The following is a 12,012-nucleotide window of genomic DNA, read 5'->3' on the forward strand; positions in this document are numbered from 1 at the left end:
AAAGATTGATATTAACCTTTCTTTGTATGTTTGGTAGAACTCATCAGTGAAGCCATCTGGGATGAGACTTTTGCTTCTTGTAGAGATTAATTACTGATTCACTCTCCTTACTAGTAATCAGTCTGTTCTGATATTTTATTTCTTCTTAATTCAGTCTCAGAAGTTTATATGTTCATAGGAATTATCCCTTTCCTCTAGGTTGTCCAATCTGTTGGATGTAATTGTTCATACTTTTACGATCCTTTTATTGCCACGGTATCATTTGTAAAGTCTCCTCTTTTGTTTCTGATTTTATTAAGCTATCTTTTTCATTAGCCTTTTAATGGCCATTAGGTGCAGAGAATCACATAAATCACAATCATTAGCTATTGAAACATTCATCATTGATCTATGCCTGCATTGACTTGTTTATTTTTAATGAAACATTGAAATAAGAACCATGAACCCACCAAACCATATAAAAGCTGGGACCTTGAAGAAAACATACATAGCTTTTCTTTCCTCATTTGAGAAATTCTACAAAATGAAGTGCTGTGCTCGGAGAATGTGACCATCTGGACTATCCTAGACTGTAGACTCCAGGAGGGTCGTCCTGTGGAGGTGATGGAAGAGACCCAGAACGAATGTAGAAACCTGAGTAGAGAAAAGAAAACCAGGAGTGTGACAAAGTCCAAAAGGAGGCTGTGCTTTAAGAAGTCAGGACTCCTTGCGGCACCTGAGTGGCTCAGTTGGGTAAGTAAGTGTCCAATTCTTTAAAAAAAAAAAAAAAAAAAAAAAAAAAAAAAAAAAACCTGAGCTGAGATAAAGTTTATTCATTCATTTGGAGAGAGAGAGAGCAAGTGGGAGGCAGAGAGAGAGGGAGACAGAGAATCCCAAGCAGGCTCTGCACTGACAGTGCAGGGTTCAAATTCACAAACTGTAAGATCATGACCTAAGTATAACCAAGAGATGGATGCTGATCCACCCACGTGCCCCAGGTCTTTTACTTTTTAATGTTTATTTTGAGAGAGTGTATGTGTGAGTGGAAGAGGAGAGAGAGAATCCAAAGTGGGCTCCATGCTATCAGTGCAGAGCCCTACATAGGGACCATGACCTGCGCCAAAATCAAGAGTCAGATGCTTAACTGAATGAGTCACCCAGGTGTCCCTCAGGTCAGGTCTTGATCTCAGCATCCTGGGTTCAAGTCCTGCATAGGGCTCCACACTGGGTGTGAAGTCTACTTAAAACAAAACAAATCTCAGAACTCCTTAACATCAACATGACAGAAACTGCAGGAGTAATGTAGAGATGAATTGCTTTTGATTGACCCAAACAGCTCCCTCCTGGAGTGGAGGGCCTCATTCTCCTACTGGGTCTTGACTGGCTCCCCTACTATGTACCTCCCCACCACCAATGAGGCAATGGCACGGTGAGGTGCTAGATGTATTCTCTATATCTTGTTGACATGTGGCATCAGGAGTGAGTGTGACAGTTCAGACAGAATGGGGTACAGTGTACTGCAGATCAATCAATTGTTGTAGGTGGCAGCACCAAATATAAGCTCAGTGGCATGATGTGCCTGCCACGAACAAGTAAGATATGCTCTTGCCTGCTTCTCCCAAGGTTTAGTTATTGGCACTACTATAGAGTCACTGAGTGGCACCAGAACTTTACCAGAAAGATTTCATCCCTTCAAATTTATCAGATGGGTCTCTACTGCAACTGAAAGAATCTTAACCAATACACTAGACGTCAAGTGGATGGATAGGTGATGGGCAGGAGAAAGGAGCCCTTCCTTAGTGGGCCAAGGGGTTGTTTTTTTTTTAATATAAAGTGGTAGGTGCAAATGAAGCATCTTAAAACCAACAAGTCTGAATGTATAAATAGATTTGACAGTAACATCTAAATTGGCTTCTGACAGTCCCTGCATAATGCTAATCCAACACACAGATGATTGTGCATATTTTTCAATATTTCAGTTACCTAGCATTGACCTGCTTAGGACGCTCAGCCTTCCTGACCTGCAACCTAGGTGCAGGATCACTGTCCACAACCTCTAAAATTCATAGTGAAAAGTGTTGTATTTCAACACTGCTAGGGCTTCCATAATAAAATACCACAAACTGGAGGGAGGGGTGGGCAGCGAGTTAAACAACAGGTATTTACTTCTGACAGTGCTGGAGTCTCAAGGTGTCAACAGTAGGTTTCTCCCAAGGCCTCTCTCCTTGGCTTGCAGCATATGGCCATCTTCTGTGTCCTCACTGATAAGGGACAGAAGCAAAATATATATTCACCTTTAGCTGCAAAGGCTGACCTATAGCCTCCATAGTTCTCATAAGGATCAAATACGTGCTGGCTGCTATGTTCTTAAAGGGTCTCATGACTGCCAGTACATCTCACCAATAGTTAATATCAAACTGAACGATAAGCACCAAAGAAATCTTGCAAAAGTAGTTTTACTGGAGGGCGCCTAGGTGACTCAGTCAGTGAAGCATCCAACTTCTTTTGGCTCGGGTCATGAGCTCATGGTTTTTGAGGTTGGGCCCTACATCAGGCTGTCTGTCAGCATGGAACCCACTTCAGATACTCTGTCCCTCTCTCTCTGCCCCTCCCCTGACTTCTCTCCCTCCCTCTCTCTCTCAAAAATATTTTTTAAAAAGTATTTTTATGAGTAGAAATTTGAAAAAGACATTTATGATCTAATACTCCCTGAACGTCCCTCTCCCTTGAGCAACTAGGCATAAAAACACCAGTTTCACACAGCAAAAGTAAGTTCTTTCTGCCCATGGGTCTTATCCCCAGGCTATAATACCTTATTGCACTGAGAATGTCTCCAGGATTCTTTCTTGATCATTGATTCCTGACCCCACATCATTTTGGCACCGAACATGGGGCCTGTCTTCTCATCTGTACTATAAGCTTGAGTTAAACTTGGTGAGTATTTCTTCCTCTTTTACTTTGATTTCAGGGGCTTTTCAAGGAATATGGTCTTACGGAAATACTTTCATGTCCATTGCTCAGGCTGCAATCCTCTAGCCTGTGGCTGCTTTATGGGGAGGAGAAAGCCTACCTTTTGACTAGAAGCTAGTATGCTGGCCAGAATGATAATGAGACCCAGAAACTGAACACCTTCTCTTTACTCCTATCCTTTGACAAAGCTGTCTTGGGCACAGGAGAGCCACTTACGTCACTGGGACAGCTGCCAATATTAAGAGTTCCGGGTTAGGTTTCTTCCTCATGTTCTAATGTGATCCCTTCCACATCCCTGGTCTAGCGACTTCTGGCCAGGGCTCTGCTTGGAACTAGCTGCAACAACNAGCATTTGACCAACTCAGGTCATGATCTCAGTTTCTGTGGTGAAGCCCTGTATCAGGTTCTCTGCTGTCAGTCCAGGGCCTGCTTCACTCTCTCTATCCCTCTCTCAAAAACAAAAACAAAAAAACTGGGGACCATTTTCTAGGGAAGTCAGCTTTAAAGACTGCATGTATTGGAATGTTACTTACATCATGATGGATATCTGTCTTTACTGTTTTTTCATCAGTGTCCCCTCCCAACTACTTAAATGACAACATTGGGTAATTTCCCCTTGTAAAATTTTTCTATCGTTTTCCATAGGTTCAAAATAGTGGGTTCTTCATGGCATGAGATTTTGGTATATTCACTACCACCCATTTGTAGCCTAGGATGCAATGGGGAAGTGGGGGAGGGGGGCAGGATGCAGGCATCCTTCTTATAGTGTAAGGCTATGCCCATAGTCCTTTTCAGTCACTTTGACACTAGGAACCTCTGACATACCCAGCATGGGACACCACCCCGAAGTCACAGAGGGGATTTCCTTGCTAATGGACCTTCTTCTCTCAGTCCCCATGGACTCTCCCTTGGAATTCCCTTAAATCCAGCGGAAACAATTCAAATTTTAAGATTTAAGAAAGAAGAGACTGATCTTCTATAACACTACGTGGCCTCAGTACTCGTTAAGAGATGAGGGAAAATGACCCATTAATGAGACATTAAATTTGAATACATTTATCAGATCTCTGCTACAAGAAACAGGGCAAATGGACTGAGGCCTTCATGGCCTTAAATCAGGACCCTGACCTAAGGGCCTCTTGCAGAACATGTTTGGCCACTAACCGAGCTAATAAACCCTCTCCTGACATACTGAGTGATGATTATCCAGTGAAGGGGATGCTGATTTTCTCACTGTCCATTCTTCTGATAGGCCCAGGTTACTCTTGTTGTATGTGGGGACTTCTCCCTCATTCATTTCTTGGGTTAATAGCTTTGATAATTGGACCCAATTGTATGTGATTAGTCTACCTCCGGACGGGGACCTTAAGGAATATTAAATCTTTTCTGGCATGATGTGGACTGCCTAGTTTCACTTTTTGTTGGTGGTCAAAAAATGTGCCTGCTCATCTGTCTAAGCTGATGAGCTGTACAACAGGGAGTCCCCTTTCTCTGCCCTCTGGGCTTTTATCATCCTCCAGCCTTGGTGGTGGCACCTCACCTCTTTTGCCTCCACCTCCTCCTCCTCCCATTTCTGCACCATCATGGGTGCAGCCTATATCACCAGCTCCTATACCATCCTCTGTGCCTCAAGCACCATCAGCTTCTGCTCCTACGCTATCAAGGAGCAAGGAGAACCCCTCCCTGGACTGGAACCATCCACTTCAGACTTCCCCAATGATGCCCCAGGTAAAAAATGACAATGGGGAACAAACTGATTGACTTAAGTGGACCCAGGTGCAACAAAATGGTTATTTAAGCTAATTTAATTTAGCTTAATTAATATAGACCTGACTTTAGAGTTATTCACATTACATATACTTTTATTCTGGAGCACCTGAGTGGTTCAGTTGGTTGAGTGCCCAACTTCAGCTCAGGTCATAATGTCACAGTTCCTGAGTTCGAGCTCCACACCGGGTTCACTGTCAGCCTGCAAGGGCAGAGCCTCCTTCACATTCTCTGTTCCCCACCCCACCCCCCACCCCCTGCTTATGCTCTCCCAGAAATATTTTTTAAAAATTTTAATATATACTTTTATTCTGCCAAAGTTCTCATCGGCAATTTTTAAGCTAGCTTTCAGTATCTTTGGTAACCTGAAAATTTGAAGTTTTGCTAGGTTAGATGAAAAACTGGGTTAAATTCATTGGCTATCTAAGTCTTGCAAATGAGATAAGGCTTATCTGCTTTTGGCTTCCTGTTGCAGAGATACTTGGGTCTGTTGGTAAACATACTTTATGCTTAACTGAAATATTGTGGCATGGAAAAACATTTTTAGAAAGTGTGAAATGTATTTATAAATTTGCTGATCTAAAGAATTCTGATGTAAAAGAGTTCACAATTTTCACTGGAGAGTAAGGCTTCTACAAGTGAAAATTCTAATGTAATTAAGACTGAAAATAAGGAAAGCAAGAAAAGATCTTTTCCATATATAAGAAAAGATATGTTTTTAAGAAGAAAGATAAGGAATGGGAATATAATTTTGTCCTAAAATGAAACCGGTTGTTTGTTTGGAAAGAAAAGACTTATGACAAAATCTGAATGCAGAAGAAAGTTGTAGAAAGTTTGTGAAGGGAAAGTTTTAAAGAAGAATTTTATGTGTGGTCAGGACAGATAAAGATTGAAAAGGATTGATTTTAAAAGTACACTGGTAGGGGTCCCTGGATTGCTCAGTTGGTTAAGCCTCCCATCTTTGGCCCAGATCATGATCTCACAGTTGGTGAGTTCAAGCCCTGCATTGGGCTCTCTGCTGTGAGGCTGAACTCCACATTGGGCTCTCTGTCAGTATGGAATTTGCTTTGGATCCTCTCTCCCCCTGTCTGTCCCTTCTCTGCCCACGTGGTTTCTCTATCTCAAAATATAATAAATACAAAAAATTTTTAAAAAAAATAATAAAAGTACACTCCTGTAGGGGAACCTGGGTGGCTCAGTCAGCTAAGGGCCCAGCTTCAGCTTAGGTCATGATTTCATGGTTTCTGAGTTTGAGCATCATGTCAGGCTCTGCTCTGACAGCTTAGAACCTGGAACCTGCTTTGGATTCTCTTTCTTCCTCTCTCAAAAATAAACATTAATAAAATTTGTTTTAAAAGCACATTGGTATAAGATTCTGCTTTTCTCTCTCTTCAGAGGACAAAATTTTCTTGGATTGTTGGTCTGCTCTTGATAAGAAAATGTAAGGGGCCTGGGTGGCTCAGTTGGTTAAATGTCCAACTTCAGCTTAGGTCATGATCACACAGTTTGTGAGACTGAGTCCTACGACAGGCTCTGCACTGACACCATGGAGCCTGCTTGGGATTCTTGATCTTCTTCTTTCCTGCCCCTCTTTGAACATGTGCCCTCTCTCACTCTCTGTCTGTCTCTCAAACGTAAGTAAACTTTTAAAAAATGTAAACAAAATTTTTTATCTGCCAAAAAAAAACTCCATGAAGTTTCTACGTTTTGTCTTTACCAGGTCTTTGATTATGTAAGAGAACTGAAATTTCTCAATGTTAAAGGAGATAAGTTTTGCTAACAACTGTATATATAACCTTCTGTAGAATCTCTTATTGCCAGCTTGGGTAAGTAGATAATTGCTAAATTTATAACAATCTGTAATCCTGTTTAGGCATATGTTTAAAACTTTCTGAGGTGTTTAACAGACTCCCTTGAGATTTGAAATGGTAAATGACGTCTTTGTGACTTAGGGTTATTTGGTATGTTAAGTTACTTGGAAAGCACTGTCAACCCAACAATAAGCCTTAGATTGTATTCTATGGGTAAATACTATAACTATTGAAGAAAATATATGAAATTCCTGAAGTTTTAATATGTCCTAGTATATGGCCATTAATTATTGAAATACACATTAAATAAACAGATTTCCTCATCAACTGCATTATAATGAACTCTCAGATCTTTAACCATGTCCATTTTTAAGTTTTTTGTCCTGTATAGTTATGGTACTGACGCTCATGCAAAATGTGTTTCATCTTCAAGGAGGTTCATAAAAAGGGCATTTGTCAAATACTTTTTGGTATCTTTAAAAGCAAAACTAGGTAAGAATTTCCAGAAATAATGCTAAAAACACAAAGAGAACAAATTAATAGCATAGGACTGAATGAATTGAAAAGGATAAAATATTCCTTTGTGAACAAATTGAAACGTTTAACTTTTTTCCCTACCTGAACTCTTCAGAATCTAGAAACTATCAGTGAGTATTCTATCTTCCATGGCAATTACAGATATGTGCATAAGTTCAATAAGAACCTGTTCTCCTTGTAAAGGACACCATTTGGAAACCTTGGTTATATTACCAAGGCTTTGATTGGAATGTCATATTTGAGAGAGACATGCAAAGACTTAGATATGACCAGACATCTCTAAGGAATTAAGGTTGACTTTATGGAGCCAATGGAGTCTGTTGGAAATGTTGGCTTGATACCTTGCTTACAGAGTTCATAGCAGCCTTACCAGGTGATTTAAGAATGTCACTTCAGAGACATCTCCTGGAGGGGCCAAGATAGCGGAGCAGCATGGAACTTTTTTTTTTTTTTGCCTCTCTCATCCCTAAAATGTAGCTAGATCAACACCAAACCATCTTGCACACCTAGAAAACTGCTTTGAGGATTAACACAACAATCTGCACTACACAACTTGAACCACAGAACTTGGCAGGTATGCAGTGTGGAGAGGTGAACTGGGGCAGAGAGAAGCCACAGAAGGTATGGAGTCATTTTTGCTGCTGTAGAGAGGACAGAGATGGGGGGGTACAGGAAAAGCACTCCCCCCAACCCCCTGAAAGCAGCTGGAGAGAAAGAGAAAGAATAGACTAGAAAAAAAATTGGAGAAAGGAGAGGGTTTAACTTCCATTAAGATGCTATAAAAAGGGGAGTGTAGAGTCCGAAACTCTACAGCTTAATGCCCGGCATAGTTGTGGTGGGAAGGGTAAATCCCCAGGAGCAGACAGGGAGGTCCAAGGGGTCCTCAGACCACATGGGAAGAGGTGGCTTCCCTGCTGGGATAACAGGTGGTAGAGGCTCAGTGGCCTCCCCACAGGCAAACAATCCAGCAGATGCCAGAGAACAGCCACATTTGGTGGTGTTGGAACAGAATGTTAAGGGTGAAGCCTGGTGCCAGATGTGTGCTGTGATTTACCATAATCCCTGAAACACTACTGCTACACAATCGCGTGAATTTTTCTGGGGTTGGCTGGCACCTAGCCACAGTCTCTGAGCATCTGTAGCAGCACGGTCATGTGAATGCTCCAGGGGGTGGGCAGGCACCTGGACATTGTTCAGGGAGACCCTCCCCTAGAGGGTCTGAGTGGGTCAAAGCTGCAGGGACCTCAGAAATGAGAGGTTTGGAAACACAGCCCCATCTGAGGTAAACCTCAAGAGGCAGGTGCCACCTAACAGGCTGAAAGCTGAGTCAGGGACTGTAGAAGCTGGGAGTGGACAGAAGCAAGGGACAGAGGAGGGGTGGCTTAATTGCTGATCACAGAGAGGACAAAGTTCTGATACTACAGACTGGGTAGCTGGGTGATACCATTGTCACCCATCCCATGCATGCAGATACACACCTACACACACCACCTACACACACCACAATGATCCACCCCAAGAAACTAAGCATTGCTATCTAGTGGAAAACAGAGACGCTACACCAAACCCAAGCCAACTGGGCCACTGTGCTCTAGAGGAACACCCCATATCTTTCCGCCTACTTACTTTACGGACTATAAAATACTTCATAGTTTGACTTCTAGGGGAAACTGGATGTAGTTTCAATCATATTTCATTCTGTTTACTGCCCATCTATTCAATTTTTTCTTACTCAATTTTTTTCTATTTTTTACTTTTTTGTAAATTTTTAAATTCTATTTTAGTGTATTCATTTTTTTAATTTTCATTTTTTCCCCTCTTCTTTCCCTTTTTTCCCCATTCTATCAAGCTTCTTTCAAAAACCAGACCAAAACATACTTAGGAGCAAGCATCACTTATTTAATTATTCCTGTGGTGTTTTTAGGTTTTTAGTTTTTTTTATTTTTATATTTTGATTTTACTAACTTTTTCTTCCTCAAAAATGACAAAATGAAGGAATACACCCCAAAACAACAGGAAGAAATGACAGCCAGGAACTTAAACAACACTGATACAAGCAAGATGTCTGAACCAGAATTTAGAATCATGGTAATAAGAATAATAGCAGGGGTTGAAAAAAGTATAGAATCCATTTCTGCAGAGATAAAAGAATTAAAATCTAGTCAGGACAAGATTAAAAATGCTATAACTGAGCTGTAATCTAAATTGGATGCCACAGTGGCGAAGGTGGATGACATAGAACAGTGAATCAGCAATAAAGATGACAAATTTACAGAGAATAATGAAGCAGAAAAAAAGAGGGAAACTAAGGCAAAAGAGCATAACACAAGAATTAGAGAACTCGGTGACTCATTAAAAAGGAATAATACTCGAATCATAGGGGTCCCATAAGATGAAGAGAGAGAAAAAGGCGTAGAAGGGTTATGTGAGCAAATTGTAGTGGAAAACTTTCCTAACTTGTGTAAAGACACCTCAAAATCCAGGAAGCACAGAGGACACCCATTAGATTCAACGAACACCAACCATCAACAAGGCATATCATAATCAAATTCACAAAATACTCAGGCAAGTAAAGAAGCATGAAAACAGCAAGAGAAAAAAATCCTTAACCTATAAGGGAAGAGAGATCAGGTTCACAGCAGACCTATCCACAGAAACTTGGCAGGCCAGAAAGGAGTGGCAGGATATATTCAATGTGCTGAAAAGGGAAAAAAAATATGTAGTCAAGAACTCTTCATCCAGCAAGGTGGTCATTCAAAATAGAAAGAGAGATAAAAACTTTCTCAGACAAACAGAAACTAAATGAGTTCGTGACCACTAAACCAGCCCTGCAAGCAATTTTAAGGGGGACTCTGAGGGGAGAATAGACAAAAAAAAAAAAAAAAAAGCAACCAAGACTAGAAAGTATAAGAGACCACCACAAGAAACTCCAACTCTACAGGGAACATAATGGCAATAAATTCCTATCTTTCAGGACTCTAAATGTCAATGGACTACATGCTCCAAACAAAAGACAATAGGATAACAGAATGGATAAGAAAACAAGATCCATCTATATGCTGTTACAAGAGACCCATTTTAGACCTAAAAACACCTTCAGATTGAAAGTAAGTAAGGAGATGGAGAACCATCCATCATGTTAATAGTTGCCAACAGAAAGCCAGAGTAGAATCACTATACCAGACAATCTAGACTTTAAAACAAAGACTGTAACAAGAGAAGAAGAAGGGAATTATATCATAATTAAGGGGTCTATCCACCAAGAAAACCTAACAATTGTAAACATTTATCCTCCAAAGGTGCAAGCCCCCAAATATATAAATCAATCACAAACATACAGAAACCCCTTGATAACACCATTATAGTAGGGGACTTCAACACACCACTTAAAACAATGGAAAGATCATCTAAACAGAAAATCAACAAGAAAACAATGGCTTTGAATGACACATTGAACTGGATGGACTTAATATATTCAGAACACTTCATCCTAAGGCAGAATACACATTCTTTTTGAGTGCATATGGAACATTCTCCAGAATAGATCACATACTGAGACCCAAACCAGCCCTCAACAAGTACAAAACCTCAAGATCATACCATGCATATTTTCAGACCACAATGCTATATAACTTGAAATCAACCACAAGAAAAAAAAAATTGGAAAGTTAAATACTTGAAGACTAAAGAACATCCTACTTAATGAATGTGCTAACCAAGAAATTAAAAAGTTTATGGAAGCCAATGAAATAACAATACCACAGCCCAAAACCTCTGGGACACAGCAAAGGCAGTCATAAGAGGGAAGTACATAGCAATTCAGGCCTACCTAAGAAGGAAGAAAGGTCTCAGATACACAACCTAACCTTACACCTTGAAGAACTGGAAAAAGAAGACCAAATGAAACTCAAAACCCCAAACCAGCAGAAGATGCAAAATAACAAAGATTAGAGCAAAAATCAATGCTTACAAAACCAAAGAAACAGGAGCCAGGAGCTGGTTCTTAGAAAGAATTAACAAAATTTATAAACCCCTAGCCAGTTTGATCAAGAAGAAAAAGGACCCAAATGAATAAAATCAAGAATGAAAGAGAAGAGATCACAACGAACACTGCAAAAATACAAAAAATAATAAAAGAATTACGAGCAATTATTCACCAGTAAAATGAGCAATCTGGAACTAATGGACAAATTCCTAGAAACATAAAATGGAGGCTTCCAATGAATGGATTGAAGAGGCAGAAAGGAGAATAGGTGAATTAGAAGACACAATTATAGAAAAAGAGGAAACTGAGAAAAAGAGAGAGAAACTGATCCAGGAACACGAAAGGAGAGTTCAACAGCTCAGTGACAAAATCAAATGGAACCATATCCATATCATAGGACTCCCAGAAGAAAAAGAGAGGGAAAGGCGCTGAAGGAGTCCTTGAACAAATTTTAGCAGGAACTTCCCCAATCTGGGGAAGGGAACAGACATTGAAATCCAAGAGGCACAGAGAACTCCCCTCAGACGTAGCTTGAATCAATATTCTGCAAGACATATATTTTGCCAGTTTCACTAGGATAAGGACAAAGAGAGAATTTTGAAAGCAGCTAGGGATAAAAGGGCCCTAACAGACAAAGGGAAACCTATCAGAGTGGTGACAGACCTATCTACTGAAACTTGGCAGGCCAGAAAGGAATGGCAGGAAATCTTCAATGTGATGAACAGAAAAAATATGCACCCAAGAATCCTCTATCCAGCAAGCCTGTCATTCAGAATAGGAGAGAGAAATTTTTTTTTTAAAGTTGAAAGAAATTCGTCACCACTAACCCGGCCCTACAGAAATCCTGAGGGGGACTCTCTGAGGTAAATNAATACGGGAGCACCCAAATACATAAAACAATCACAGAAACTATCTTATGGATAAGAATGTGCTAAAGGCAGGGGACTTTAATACTCCCCTTAC

General features: G+C 40.4%; 1 long non-coding RNA gene across 1 annotated transcript in view; it reads right to left on the bottom strand.

Annotated features, from left to right (window-relative positions):
• Positions 1-399: 399 nt before the first annotated feature.
• LOC144231742 (uncharacterized) overlaps positions 400-12,012 on the bottom strand; it is a 28,730-nt gene continuing 17,117 nt past the window's right edge. The window contains exon 3 of the long non-coding RNA XR_013335167.1: positions 400-633. This is a non-coding gene — a long non-coding RNA (uncharacterized LOC144231742). The remainder of the gene's footprint in view (positions 634-12,012) is intronic.

The sequence above is a fragment of the Crocuta crocuta genome, unplaced genomic scaffold, assembly GCF_008692635.1.
Source record: "Crocuta crocuta isolate KB4526 unplaced genomic scaffold, BGI_CrCroc_1.0 scaffold102, whole genome shotgun sequence".
In the NCBI taxonomy this organism is placed as follows: domain Eukaryota; kingdom Metazoa; phylum Chordata; class Mammalia; order Carnivora; family Hyaenidae; genus Crocuta; species Crocuta crocuta.